Here is a 13,302-nt window from a genome sequence, read left to right as displayed (position 1 = left end):
TCCACTTGAGTATCTAGACAGCACCTGTATGGTGTTTAAATGGAAAACAGTCACATCTTTTCCCCTCTGCATTTTTTTCCTGCAATTATCTATATTTTTTTCACCTCCTGTGGATCCTCCAGCCCCTTTGGCTTTGATACAGTACTTGCAATACTACAGAAGAGCAGATTTTCCTGATAGATTGGTGTAATAGTTTGGAATCGTTCAAGTCATATCAGCAGAGCTAATAAATAACAGTTCTAAATTAGAAATGAAACAAAAGTTATCCTGCTGCAGTTACCTACTTGCAGTGTTCTGATTCTTTAATATGCACTAGCTGATGGTGATTTATGAAGCTTAAATACTTCTGATTTATTTTCTGAAGTTAGATTAAGCTTATATCTGGCTACTGAACAGAACTTGTTCTGAGTTTTCAACCAAATAGGAGGTAGAGAGATAACTGGCAGGCAACAGAGTTCAGGCTACATTGTGGCATTAAGCTACAACCTGCAGCTGGAGCACCGTGGAGTCACTGTGTTTCAGCTGCTGATTCTCACAGCAAATCACAGTGGGAACAACTCAGCTTACTATTCATCCCACCCCTACCATAGGCATAGCAGGTGGGCTTAATGCAATTGACTTAGTTTTTACTGTGAAGGAGAGAGAAATGATCCCTTTCCTACAGAAGTAGCTATCAAGCCTTTCAGGTGGCTGGCTGGGGCTGCCAGCAGTTTTCTCTCACCAGGGTTAGTATTAAACGTGGAGGTTGGTGGCCTTATGTGTAGCAGGAGGGTTGGAGCTTTATGATCCTTGGGGTCCCTTCCAACCCAAGCCATTCTATGATTCAGGGTTAGACTCCCTTTGGTACTGGCTCCAGTTTGGGAGCAGAATGGAGAAAGCAGCTTCTTCCTTTCCTCAGCTGTGCAGGAAAGCCTGAGCCACCTGCAGCCTGCAGAGAGGTGTTTGGTGGCATAAGTAACTGCATGGCCCATCCTGTGTTTCTGGAGGGTACAGCTCTCAGTGCAGCATGATGTGCAACTGCATCTCAGCTGCCTTGGTGCCATACCTTGCAGCCCACACTAAATTCAGCTTAAAAAAAAAAAAAAAAAAAGACAGACTTTGCATCAAAGTAGGTAAATTTTATCCAACCAAGAAGCTGTGGAAAATAATATACTTGCAGCAAAAGAGTTGTGACAAAACCCAAAGTGGTGGTTACAACTGAAACTGCAGGGTTTCTTTTTTCTGTTTCCTGAGAGCTTGTGACTCCTTTGGGATCTTAAGCACAAAAGAAAAACAAGCTTGAAATAATGCTGTCTAGCTCATTCTTTCTGTTTTTTGATGGGTTGCTTTTGCTTTGTTTTTCAGTTGGAGATGCTTTTAAGTCCATAAAGCCTCATGGGCTGATGGTCAGAAGGCTTTGCTTCTGTATAAAGGATTCTTTAGAAGGTTATGTGAACCTAACTTTTTTTGTCTCGTGTGGCGACAGGCCCTGGTTATTCAGAGAAAAATCACAGGCCCAGCTTAAATGCAGTCAGACCAAATCCATTTATATATCTGGTTTTGGTTTTGTGTCAGAGACAAGTATTATATAAGTATATATGTTAAAATAAGCGTTCCAGGCTGCCCAGGTGAAGAAAAGCTTGTCTATGAACAAACAGTTGGAGCATTTCAAAAGTTGAAGAAAGGCATTTGAATCCAATAGAATACAACTGGTTGGAGGATCCGTAGGTTTGAGGAGGGGAAGGGATGGCAGCATTATTTATTTATTTATTTTAAAAAATAGAGAAAGAGCAAAGTTATTTCAGAATTCAGATTACTGCTTTTTAAGCTACCTTTGCTTTTCATATCAAAATATGGCAGAATGAAAGTCACAGTTAAAATCATAGAATTGTATCAATTAAAGCCCTGTTTAAAGCCTTTGTTTCCTCTGGATCAGGGTGTTAGGATGTCATTATTAAATGACAAGCTGCAAATCTGACATTATTACCCAGGTGAAACTCTTTGAATAATGCAAACAGGTGCAACCAACCAACAAGAGTCCCTTTTCTTTTTTTCCCCTGAACTTCTTCCAAAAGTTAGTCATTCCATAGCTCTCTTCTCTCTGTCAGTTGCCATTTTCTGTTACTTAAACACAAATGACGAGGAATGAAAAGAATAAGAAATTTGGAACATGTATCAGCACATCATTTATTTCCGAGAAAATTTCTATGTATATGTATGTGTACCTCTTGGGAAACTCTTAAATCTGCATAAGTCATTTCTTAATTACGAGAGCTTATTCTGGAAACAACTGGCCTACTTATTTATTTATTTGTGTTCATTTCTGTGCTAAAAAGCACATCTACAGAATGCCTCAGCTGGTGGCCTAGGGCAAGGTTATGTGAACAGTTTGTACTGCACTGGGAGGTCAGGTCTATGCAACCACATCAGGACCACGTTACTCAACAGGGGAAAGCAGCCATTCCTTTATGTACACTTACACTTACTGCTAATGAGATTGTGGTGGAGAGCTTAAAGATTGTCCAGAAAGGAAAGCCAAACCCAGGATTTTAAGTTATAACATAAATTTTTCTAGAATTCCTGAACCAATTGTACTGTCTATGGACCAAACACCCTCTTACTATTTATAACTTTATTTTTTTCAGGGTAAATACCTCGCTGCTAAAGTCAGTAAATCACTGGTTATTATTATTTTATATATAAAAAGGAGTATATGAGAGCAGATTACTTTCTTTTATATTTGCTCATGATGGCCCCATCAAGGAAGTAGGTAACAAGTATACTTTCAGAAAGTAAGAATTATGCCTCTAGTATGTAATAATATCTTACAAAGATATTAGATGGCATATACTATATAGCTTTAATTTAGTGCTACCTCTATGTGATATGGATTCTTCATGGTACAGAGAAGCCAGGGCATTGACTTTTTATGGTGGTTGGACTAGATGAACTCCAGAGGTCCCTTCCAACCCCTACAATTCTGTGATTCTGTGACACAAAGCCACGCAAGATGTTTGCACAAACAAACTGTGTTTCTAAGGCTAAGCAGCAATCTCTCCTTAATATGAAAGAAATGTCTTAAGGTACCAAGGGTTCAGAAATCAGTATGTGTCAATGAAGAGACAAGCTTTGTTCTAGTTCTAGAACAACAACGACCTCCAAGGAGAGGAGATAGAAACCTCAGTACCACTGCTGGTCTTTGGAGAGTTTGATCTACACTATATACCCTGGTTGTAAATTTTGTATTCACGTAGCTCCAGAGTCATGGAGGAGTTGTTTAAAACAACCAGAATCAAGAATCTTTTGAAAATTTTATTTGTTCAGTACATGCCTGCACAGATGCATATGGCAGCTGGAAGTTCCCCGAATCAGTGGGCTTGTCTGCTCTGCCAAATATGCTGCCAATGATTTCTTTGCTAAGTTGGTATTCTGGTGGTCAAAATAAACTTAGGAGAGCAAAGCTCAGAGAAATCATAAATTACAGACAGCACAATGTAGTTGTCCCCATTTTAATTGCCCTGAATATTGTATTTAAACATTTATAAAAGCAAATTGTAATGTTTCTGTTTAGTTACTATACAAGTGCCCACCATTGGCTCCTGATTGTGCCTAATTAGACAGTTCTTCTAAAACTGAAGTACGAGCACATTTCTGTAGCTGCCATTTAACGAAATTATGTCAAGTACATCGTTTGAGAATTGATTAGGCTTGAATGTATGTGGTTGGAGCCATCTCGTGGTCCAGAACTACACTGCAATGAATACGTGGCTCCTGCCTGGCCAGGGGCACGGGGAAAATCTGCATCCTGTGCAACCCACGCCAACAAGGCAGTGAACCCCACACACCAAACTTCAGCTGTTTTCAGCAGGCTTTGTCTCCTGAACCCCAGCCTTAGCTGGTTCAAAATGAGTCCTTTAGAACTGTGCTTGCCTGTGGCAGACAGACATGCAGTCAGCATAATAATGCACCAATCAAGCAGCCTCTAGGTGAAATTTGGTAAGACCAAGTAATGACATTTATGTACATATGAAATGTATATGTATTATTTATGAGACAGTCAACCTTTTAATTACTGAGCCCTTAGTACTCAATATGCTGTTTACATTGTTGAGGGGTTACCACTGTAAAAGTATTAATACTCCCATAATAAACCTGAAATTTGTAACATTTACAATAAACAGTATTCTTGTGCTGTATTTAATAGGAAACTGTGACTTAAAGCTGACATCTGCTGGTTTTAATCGCAAGTAATACTTCATGCCAAGAATGGCCTTACTGACTTCAATGAAACGGTTATGTAATTTTTTTTAGCTTGCAAATATTGAAGAAACTTGTCAACAGATGCCATAGTCATGTTGGTACCTCTTGACTCAAAAGTGAACATAACAAAACAGAATGATTAAATGTAAGAGGGAGAAAGAAGAATCATAGAATCTTTTCAGTTGGAAAGGAATTCTTAAAGGTCATCCAGTCCAGCTCCCCTGCAATGAACAGGGACACTTACAGCTGGATCAAGTTGCTCACAGCCTGGTTCAGCCTGACCTTGAATGTCTCCAGGGATGGGGCGTCCACCACATCTCTGCACAGCCTGTTCCATTGCCCCACCACCCTTACTGAAAAAACTTCTTTCCAATCTAAATCTTCCCTCTTTTAGTTTGAAACCATTTCCCCCCGTCTTATCACAACAGACCCTGCTGAAGAGTCTGTTCCCTTTCTCTTTAAAGACTCCCCTTAGATACTGAAAGGCCACTCTCAGAGCCTTTTCTTCCCCATGCTGCTCAGCCCCAGCTCTCAGCCTATCCTTGCAGAGCAGCTTTCCATCCCTTGGATCATTTTTATGGCCCCCTCCTGGATGCACTCCAACAGGTCCATGTCTCTCCTGCACTGAGGACTCCACACTTGGATGCACTGCTCCAGATGAGGTCTCACCAGTGCAGAGCAGAGGAGCAGGATCACCTCCCTCAACATCCTGGCCATGCTTCTTTTGATGTAGCCCAGGATACGGTTGGCTTTCTGGGCTGTGAGGGCACACTGCTGGCTCACGTCCAGTTTACCATCCACCAGTACCCCCAGCTCCTGTGCTCCATCCTTACATCCCCCAGCTTGTACTGATAGCACGTGTTGCCACGACCCAGGTGCAAGATGTTGCACTTGGATTTGTTGAACCTCATGAGATTCTCCTGAGCCCATTCCTCAGCCTCTGTCTCTCTGAATAGCATCACATCCCTCAGGCATGTCAACTGCACCACACAGCTTGGTGTCATCCACAAACTTGCTGAGTGTGCACTCAATCCCTCTGTCAATGTCATTCAAGAAGACATTAAAGAGCACCAGTCCCTGTACTGACCCCTGTGGAACACCACTCATTACAGATTTCCATCCACACATTGAGCCATTGATTACTACTCTCTGGGTATGAGCTCACAACCAGAAGAACAAATAACACAAGTAGCACAAAACATGTTAAAATGGCCACTTCTGGGATTGGAAAGAAGTTGCAGAACAAATATTCCCAATTTTGAATGCAGCCTTGTGTTTTAGTCCTCAGTAGCAATAAAGGACCGTTTGCTCATGTTTCCCTGGGACTTTTTGAAAATATTGGCCATTTCATCTGTGTTTTCTGCAGTAAAGAAGTGAGACTATTGAAGCTCCTTGGAGTAGGATTTTGTACTATCCCAGTTCTATTGGAAGTAGCCTCAGGAACAGCAAAATGGGTTGAGAGAGTATTAGTAGAGCTTCAAGCTTCAGGCTACATTGCCCTTTAACAATGCCATTTGTTGCACAGCCTTAGGAATCAGAGGTGGTATCAACACACACTGATGCACAGAGACCTGCATTCCCAGCACCGGGAGAACACTGCATGCTCAGGGCTTGTGATTGCTGCAGTGCTGCTGGAGGGCTCCAAAAACAACACATCAGGTGTTCTGGCAGGAATTGTGCATTGCTGCCATTCTGGGGGCTTCCTCAGCCACTGGTCACATCAGTGATATGTAGGAAGAGAAACAGGATTTTCTGCTAGATGGTAATGGTACCAGTTTCTAAACTGTAGCTGTAAGCTAGTGCTAAAGCAATTCCTAAACCAGAGAGTAGGAACAATCAGCAGGGACTTTATTCCTCTTTAAATTCTGTGATCTTTTGAGATCTGATACATTCACTCACATTGCAGTGAAAGGAGCAATTTCCTTTTTCCTTGCATCCATGTCTTACTTTACTGAGCGCTGAGCTGTGCAACTGCAGAAGTAATAGGCATGTTCTTATTTCCATACCTAATCCTGATGCTGTTCTGTCAGACACACAGCACTGGTAAAAGGAGGGCAGAAATATCCCAGTTTAATATCAATTTCCACAGGTGCTGCTGAAGGTAAACTGCAATTAGATCTGAACTCTTAATGCTATGCAATGTGACTGAGGGGGGAAAGCTTGTCCTAGATTTCCCCAGCTTGAACCCTGGATTTCATCCTTCATAACATTTGCTTAATCATAATAATTCTGCTCATTTAAATTTGGCCCATCTTACATGACTGATATTTGTGTCACATGAAGATCTGTGGTTTAACTTGTATCAAATCTAGCATACAGCACAGGATGTATTTCACCACTACACAAGAAGAGGAAGGAAAAGGCAGTTGTCAAGGAATATTACTTATACAAGGAATATTACCATTTAGATGCCTAAAAAATGTATTAACAGTTTCATGATTTCCTGCAAAGTAGGCTGAGAGACCCCAGGGCTTGTTTTTACCTAGGAGCACTTTGACAGCCTCACTACTTTATTACTTTTGCTTATTCTTCTATAGTATTTACATTCTAAAAAATCAGCAGCTCTGCAGCTCAAGTAGGCTAAGGATCTGACTGTGTGCAGAACAAAGACTGCTTATTAATTAAACACAATGGTTGAATCCCAGCTCACAATACAAAGCAGTCTTTGTTCCAAGCCAGTCAATGTTTCCTAGCAGGGAAAGTAATCACCATCAGTGGAATAAACTGATAGTCCTAGACATCCACATGATGTGGCAAATCTAAGTGCATTGGTCAAGGTGAGTGACTGTGTGCATAAGTTGAAAATGATAACAGTGGTTGATAAAGATGATATAAAATAATGTAAATCAGCTAACCTGAGCTAGGTGCTATCCCAGGCTGCAGCAAGGTGGATGCTTGCTGCTCTAGGTTCACAATCAATGTTCAGCTTTCATTTTCTCATTAAAACGTGTTTCCTCTTAGAATCAGAAATCAGCAGTTCTGTTCCTGTGCAATTTTTCCTAGGAATGCCTAAGGCAAATCTGAAATATTTATTGGCCTTTTAAAACATATTATGAAGTTTTACGTATTGATTTGTAAATTACGATAGTTGAGGAAAGTGGAGCTAAATCAGTTCATACATATTTTATTTTCTACAACTGCAGGCAGATTTTAATCAACTAAAGAATTAGCTCTTATATCGTGTGATGGTAGAGAGAAAACATTAAGCCATACAATACTGCTGTACGTAAATATTGTACTGTAGAAATGTTTTTGGTAGAAAGATCTGTTTCAAATACTCAGAAAAGGATCCCATTGTGGATTCAAGCACGAATTACTGGTTATATCAATTCAAACTAAATGAAATTGTGGGATTCCTACAGAATTCCATGTTCATTATAATTAGTTATGTGTATTTATCACAACTGGTGCTGCACAAGAGTGGCAATGATCCGTTACTTGTTACGATGCTTTAGGAAAGGACCTAATAGTGCTCTGAATGTTTCGTCTCTGCAAATCAAAAAGCACAGAGCATCTTTGTTAGCAATTCAGCCCACAGATATAACAGGCTTTCTGTTTAAGTTTCCAAGGCTTTTAAAGGAAGGCTTGACATGTTTTGTGCTCTAATTTGTTCTAAAGGGAATATTTGGTTCAACTGCACTGGAAGTGGGGTACCATAATGCAGTAGGTACTTACCAGGGTTAGCTGAGAGACTCTTTCACTGGGCTGCCACTGTAATGTCACAAAGATATACATTATCTAAAATGCTTTAAAATAGCAGTGCATTTAACTCAGCACACTGGGAAATTCCTTTGTAAGCAGTAAAGCTCTTTTTTTCTTCCCTTAGATTGGCTTCCCTGATTATTGTAAAATACACTTTTTTCCTTTTTTCCTTTCCAATTTTTTCTTAAAAGAAATAGTAAAAAAAAAAAAAGGAGAGAGAATTGCTACTTTTAGAGAAAGATATGAAACAAATTATGTCCTCAAGTGTCTATTTGTACTGGTTTCACATGAATAATTCATCCCTCTTTGGTCCCCAGTGTTGTTAATGATAATGTGATAACTAATCAGTTATGCTACATTTGTGTTGAATATAGCAAAAAAAAGAACACACAAAAATATCAAACTCCCGTCTAATGACTAAAATTCTTAAAAGAATGTCCCTTTCTCAGCCTCCTCAATCTTCTCATTTGGTCTGATTAATCATTTCTGATTATCTTTTTCCATGCCTGCACTGATTCTTCCCATTTTTAATTCTTACCCACTCTTTTCGTTTCTTTTGCTCCTTGAAAGAGCCATGCCTCTTTCCTGCCCCACTTTATTCCTCCAGAGAATCAAAAATACTTTTACTGGACTGCAGTATGGGCCTTGTTGGGAAAAGAGGACCAATTAGCAGCTAGTGTTTTGATGCTGGTGTTAACAGAGTTAGTAGAGAGATCTTTTCAATGCTCCAGAACTGGAATTGAGAGCTGTTTAGATTTCTAGTGTTACAAAAATACCAAAGCATTCTCACATCACTATAATCCAGAAATAGCCTTGAATTCTCATTATTTTTGAAGCGTCTATGATTTGTCCTCTTTTGTAATACTCTGCAACAATAAAGAGCTGTGGAAAAGCTGTACCTCTAATTCCTGCTAGAGACAGTGAAAAAGAAATTTTTCACAACAGCAGAGAAAGAGATCAGCAGTGCAGTGCAGGAGGCCACTTTTATCCAAGGGAATCAAGCCATAGCAATAGCACTTTCAGTGCTATTTTCAGTCCACATATGGGCTGAAAATTCACATCATTCCTCTCAGGTGCTCCACATCCTATACCCAAAAACATTGGTTTATTGTTTAACTGCTTTTAAATAAATCGTGTGGATATAGTATGAAGTTAACATTGCATGGTATATTTGCTGTGGTGCAAAGGTGTAGATATTTATTTTTTGTAAGAGGACATTAGCTGCAGTTTGCCAAGCCACTCGTGGGCATGCCAGTGAATCTTCAGTGTTGTCTGAAGTATTGGCAGTGTCCCACTTATTTATTGTTGTGTTTTTATGAAACAACAAACGTGTAATTTAATCACAATGATAATTTGATTCATTTCTCTTTGAGAAGGACATTAAGATTATTAAGATTTTCTGTTTACTAAACCTAATTTTCCATGGCTAGACTGATACAGAAATATAAAGCATCATCTCGGTTTACCATAACCTAGGAAGAGGTAGTAATGGAAAAGTGTCATAAATATTGTAGAACAAACAATCTTTTTATAGATAAGGGGTGCATTTTTTTCATCTACCAGTACTTGTAGCATAAATGCAGGATATTAGCTCACAGTTTTCCTTTAGGTGGATGGGAGCACAGCAATGCTCTGAAACTATGAAGTTCACAGACTTGGCAGAAGGACAAATCTGCAGCTTTGGTCTACAGAGGTGATTAGAGGGGAAAGCATTGAGGTGAAGGACTTCACCTTTGAATAGCAGAGACTGTCTTGCATGCTATCCAATAGACAGTGCAGTAATGGTAATCCAAATTAGCTCAGTTTCAATTTGAATCCAAAGCACCTTCAGAAGTCACACAGAGCATAGTTTATGAAAGACAGGAAGAGTTCACTGGTCTCGAGCACTAAAGGTGTCAGTGGGGGATCTCAGTCCTCCCTTTGTCCTCCAGCAGCAGCTCACAAGGCAGGCACAAGCCTTTGCATCAGACACATGATGGAAAAGAATCCACAGTACAAGTTTCTGTGAGGGAGAAATCCATGTTTCCTAATTGTGGCACAGAGTCACAGGTTCTTTTACATTTTCCATGCCTTTCAAACCCCCCACAGAGTGAGAAGCTAAACTGCAGTCAAGAGAGTAGAAGAGTGAAGCTAAAGCTTTTTTTGAGTCTTTTTCTTGATAATAAATCCATTAAAGGAATTTACTTTGTATCTAGAGACAAAAAATGCAGCTTGGTAAAGGAATAAGCAGCCAGTCTGGATGTTTAAGGTGTCTGACTCACTCTCTGAAATGTAAAACGCCTTGAAAAAAAACCATCAAATAACTGAGGCATCAAAAATCAGGCATTTCTTCAAAACGTTATTGCACTATGCAGATAATAATGATAAACATAGATAAAAATGAGGGGGTGAGAAAGAAAAAAGACTTAAGTTCAGCTCCTGAGATACAGTTTTCTACTGCCATTATGCTTTGCACTTTTGAGTCGTCCAACCCTCATTTATAAAACCAATTCCAGAACAATCTGAAACTTCTGATGTTCAAGAGATCTGACATAAACAAAAGCACAGTCCTGTGTACGTTGGGCACCTGTTTTATGCAGATGTCATGCAGTATTTATCATAACATTTTAAAATTTTGAACACACTCTTTACTCAAACTTGAGTTCATTCCAAAACGCAGCTCCTGGCTGAAAGAGAAGGAAAAACACTTAAAGGCACTTTCTTTTTTCTTTGAAGAGTGTAGCAATTTCAAAGCCATCACAGTCTGAACTGAGATAAAGCTACGAGTTCCTCACCATCGCCTTTGGAGTTCTTAGCCTTGTAAGATGTGCTTTTAATCCTTAAAAGAATGGCATAAATATTTCATAACGTACTTGGTACTGTAGACTGCATCATATACAGTGTTTTACATGAAAACAGTAGCTTAAACTGTTGAATGAATTAAATCTTGCCATGCCACATGGGAAAGCTATCACTTATTTCATCCACTTCTATTTACTGTGCAACTTTATGTGTATTTCCTGCAATGTACTTGTGGTAAAAGCTTGGATTTTTTATTGCCATTGTTAGGACAAAGGCAGCAATGACATTTAGTGTTATCAGTTCTTATGATTAAAAACCACATTTATGGTTTCTTTGTTCTCTTCCATGATTCCCAAAGACCTGGGTTCTCTGCCCAGTGACTCTCATGTCTTCAGGCAACTCCATTAATTTTAGAGGAAACTCCAAGGTAATGCTAAGTTCTGGGTGGCTTTCTCCAACTAGGACTAAGAAATGTACAGCATAAACAAAAATACATCCATAATTCCAAGGAATTTACATGTGCTAAGCAATCGCAGTGCTTGTTTCACAAGTTGACATAATTTTGAATAAAAAATAGGAATATAGGGTACATTTCACTGATACATAAAAATGAAATGCATCTCCTATATAAAAGGAAAATAAGTTGTCATTTCTAGATCTTTAAAACATCACTGCAGCAATTGCTGATGGTTTTGGTTTTTTGTTTTTTGTTGTGGTTTTTTTTTTTTTTTTTAATTCCTCTTTCAAAAAGTAACTGAAGCAATAGCAGGTTGAAAAGTCTTTACCAAAACTAGAAAATGCAGTCTTAGTTTAAATTAATTTCTTCATTAAATGGCTCCAATTTCTGGCAAATCTATTTCTCCTGCAAGGCCCAACAGTGTAAACATTTTGCTTTTCAGAAGAACAAAGGAATGACTTCTCTATGAACTACCTGCTTCTTCCCCAGTTGGCCCACGTTGGCATCCATGCAGAGAACAGGGACAGTTCTGCTGCTTGTTCAGCAAATGACCTCACATCTAACAAAAAGGACAAAGCATTTAACCGTTATGCTTTCCTTTCCTGTTTCATCCCCCCACCTTTGCTTCTGTGGTAAGCTGACTTCAGCTGCCAAGAGCAAAGCAGATGGGAGCCTGACCCTGCAGCAAATGTATTTTAAGTCATGGGGTAGCGATAGAAGCTCTGAAGGCTATCATCAAAGCAATAGAATAACGTCCCACAGAGAGATGGAGTTGCACAGCCCACATTTTATCTCAGCAAGACTGCGCAGCTAAGTGTAGGGATCACTTTGAAAATGAAAAGGGGCTGGGAATTTGATTAGATGCTGATATGATTTTATATTCCATTTCCTATAACATTTCTTGAGCAAAAAGAAAGGAGAAGTTCAGAAACTCTCCAACTATTCATTTCAAAATTGGGCAGAATTGGAGAATGTTGAGGATAAGATGCTGTACTTTCAGATGTGATAATATCAGTGGAGCCTTTGGAAAAGAAAAACAAGTTATGTGGCAAATAAAGGGGATCCCAGCAGAGCAAAATCTTGCTACAACATCTGTGTTTATCTTTCAGCTGTGCTACTGGAGGTTTTTTTGTGAGTAATTCCTGAGGGAACGTCTGGAAAACAGGGCAGTGTTCTAGTCCTTACTATTATGGGTTGCATGTGCATACTAGGTTGTCAGGTAGCACAGCCTCCTAGGAGTGGACTGAAACAGCTGGTGCTGAGCACTTATTGCCTGTTATGTGTGCTTAGGGGATTGCTCCAGAATGCACCTAGGCTGTTCCCGAGCTGAATTCCCAAGAGGAATTTTCTGTTCAGTTCCAGATTAGGTGGATCTTCCAGTTCAGTTTCATCCAAATAAAACTCAGTTTCTATGCTCTGAGGCACACCATGACAATGCTAAATGGCAGTGCTCAGGAAAGTCACTCAAAAAGCACACTTCTTGTGCTGACACGCTAATAAAGATGCATCTTCAGATACCAATTGCAATACTGATGTCAATAAAAGCTTATGTGTAGATTCAGACTTCTCGGGTTGCCAAATCTCAGACATGATTCATCACTCCATCACTTCAGATTCTTCAGCACAATCCTCTGCTGACTCTATCAACTCTTTCACAAAAAGCATGCAGTCATAGTCCAACAGAGCTGAGGCTAACAGTCACCAGGCTGGCAGCTGTCATTCATTCACACTGTACTTCCCAGAATCCCTTTTTCTGTATTTACTGATTAAATGAGAATATGAATACTAAAGTAGACGTCTGAGACAGCTGGAATGACTGTCTGAAGATTATAAAATGTTCTGTTATTATAGCGAATAATATTTTTACTAGTGAAGAAGAGCCAATGGAAATACTCCAGTGCTATGTGTTCATTAATTCCTATTTTCCATCTAACCTTGTGTAAATATCTTGGTTGCTATGTAGTGTTTTAAATGCAATAAACACTGAGAAGATCAATAAAAGAGAAGAATGTTCACAAGGATTTATTTAGAGCTCCTATTGACCAATACATATCTATCCTACTTAGAATTTAGTAACTGCAGATGAGCAGGACATTTATAATAGAAGACCCCCAGGCATACAA

The sequence above is a fragment of the Phasianus colchicus genome, chromosome 8 (assembly GCF_987193195.1).
Source record: "Phasianus colchicus chromosome 8, bPhaCol1.hap1.1, whole genome shotgun sequence".
Lineage (NCBI taxonomy): Eukaryota > Metazoa > Chordata > Aves > Galliformes > Phasianidae > Phasianus > Phasianus colchicus.
The sequence above is the reverse complement of the archived record's forward strand: the minus strand, read 5'-3'. Positions refer to the sequence as shown.